We start from the raw sequence: 2,664 nt of genomic DNA, 5'->3' as shown, positions 1-2,664 counted from the left end.
GCTTCGGCATATGTCTGAGATTTTGTTGCCTTTGGATTCTTCTAGAATTTTTATGGTTTCCTGTCGTACATTTAAGTCCTTTATCCATTTTGAGTTTATTTTTGTATATGGTGTAAGTTGGTGGTCTAGTTTCATTTTCTTGCATATATCTGTCCAATTTTCCCAGCACCATTTATTGAAGAGACTATCTTGGCTAAGGCTCAGACTTCTAATATAGAGGGAGAAAAAAAGCCCTGGAACTGAAATTTCCCCACCCGGCTCGGGTCAGCCTCCATCAGTCCAGACTTTGCCCATAACTTCCTGTGTGGCGTCAGACAGGTTGCTCAGATTTTCTGAGCATCAGGTTTATCATGTACATATGGGTCCATGAGTGTATGTGGTAGCAGAAACAGGAGATGTCTAAATAAATATGGAATATGGCTGCATTAAATAAAGCAATTGAACCTGATGTTCTTTTTTTTTTTTTTAAAAAAAATAGATTTTATTGATTTTTTACAGAGAGGAAGGGAGAGGGATAGAGAGCTAGAAACATCGATGAGAGAGAAACATCGATCAGCTGCCTCCTGCACACCTCCTGCTGGGGATGTGCCCGCAACCAAGGTACATGCCCTTGACAGGAATGGAACCTGGGACCTTTCAGTCTGCAGGCCGACGCTCTATCCACTGAGCCAAACCAGTTAGGGCCCGGATGTTCTTTGTGGTCTTTTTAGTTCTAAAATTCTGAGACTCAGCCCTGCTGGTGTGGCTCAGTGGTTGAGCACCAACCTATGAACCAGGAGGTCATGGTTCCATTCCCTGTCAGGGCACATGCCCAGATTGCGGGCTTGATCCCCAGTAGGGGAAATGCAGGAGGCCACTGATCAATGTTTCTATTTCTCTCTCTCTCTCTCTTTCTCTCTCTCTCTCTCTCTCTTTCCGAAATCAATAAAAATAAATAAATAAACTTCTGAAACTCAAGCTTGCAAGTAGAATGGAGAAAGGGAGCCAGACATAGAATGCCACCCTGGTGATTCAATCCAGTGTGCACATTTAGTGACATTTCAGCTCCTACTTTGAATAAAAAGAAAGGGTTTGCAGGATGCCTATTTGAAATGACCTCGAGACAGAAAATTGCCTGTCTCTCTCTTGGCGTCTACTTTGTCATTTCCACAGTGAGATGCCAATTAAAGCCAATCCTGCCAACTATAAGGGAATGCTACTGAATCAAGACAGTGGACGTGGAAGGTGCCTTGAGTCGGGCACATTTTAAAAGAGCAAACAGAGAAGGCCATCCACCTCAAAGAGTAAATACACTACGTCACTGGGTGGGTACATCTCAGAGTATTAGCCAGAGGGGTCAGGTGCAAATATCAGGTGTACAGGGAGCCAGCCTCCTCTTGGCACTGCCACTAAAATAAATATCAGGGCTTGGGAAACAAGAGTGCGTCCTGTTTCATTACTTCTCATTGTTGCACAAAGGACAAAAAAAAAAGTTGTACAAAGACACAATAGAGAGGTGGTGGGTGCAGAGGGAAGGGGGCTTCCTGGGAGTCTGAGACGCTTGGAGAAGTGACTCCCACCTGTGAGCACTTCTGCAAAATAAAGGGTGGGAACTCTATAACCCAGTGGTCTCAGCCCTGACTGCTCCCCAAACCCCCTGGGGACCTTTTAAAACTCTGGATGCCCACCTGGCACCCCAGACCACTTAAGTCAGAACCTCTGGAGATAGGACTTGGCCATACTCAGGGGATTCCAATTCCAATCAGGTGAGAACCACTGCTCAATGGCTTTGGGGATGTGAAAACTCGCTTCAGTTTTTTTTCTTTTTCTTTTTCTCTCTTTGTCTAAGTAGCAGGTCATCTGATATTCCACTAGGTGGCACCTTCCAGCAAACTTCAGTAGGTGCTGAGCAGTCTCACCTACTAGTATGTCTAACTGCAGGGAATGGATTTAGGAAACAAGGCTTGATGGTCTTTCCTGGCTTTGAGGGTGTCTTCACTCTGGAGGAGAAGGCTGCACGTGCTGGTTAACAACATGCTGGTGCGCACTGAAGCCACAGCATGTTAAGCGTCGTCCCTGCTAGGGGAGGGGACTGCCCCATTCCTGTGCCTGGGCTCATTCGTCCATCAGTTGCACTCTGGTCTCTTCCCCCAACCAACCCAGCAGGAACTACAAACCCTCACTTAAAAGCCTCCTACGAGTCCTGTATGGGCAGTATGGACATCTGCTCTTTTTATCTGGTTTGTTAACAAATCCTGATTTTCCCTGGGGATTTACTTTTCCCCCATCCCAGCCGGGAGGTTGGATCAGAGCTGACTGCACCTGCAGCTTCTGGCTTAGCCGATCAGAGCACCCTCTCCCCTTAGCCTCAGTGATTCAGCCAAGGATGGACACTTGACCTACCCAAGCCAATTAGAACAGAGGTCTCCAGGTTGAGGCTATCAGGGAGTGCATTGCTGAGGGGGGTGGCTGGCTACAACCCCACCAGGAGGCATGTATGGACATCATGCCTTTTCTCCTCCGGAGCTCCTCCTTCCTGCCCCAGGGAGGCTGCATGGAGCACATCAGTGGGCTTCCTTACTCTCCGTGTTCCCGCTGGGTTAGTGCTGGGGGAGCCAGGGCAGGGTGTCACTCTCCCCAGCTTCCTATCGCCACAGGCTGGCTGTGTCAGGCAGGCCTCCCTCT

Source organism: Myotis davidii, unplaced genomic scaffold (assembly GCF_000327345.1).
Source record: "Myotis davidii unplaced genomic scaffold, ASM32734v1 scaffold18, whole genome shotgun sequence".
Lineage (NCBI taxonomy): Eukaryota > Metazoa > Chordata > Mammalia > Chiroptera > Vespertilionidae > Myotis > Myotis davidii.
Note: the sequence above shows the minus strand (reverse complement) of the source record.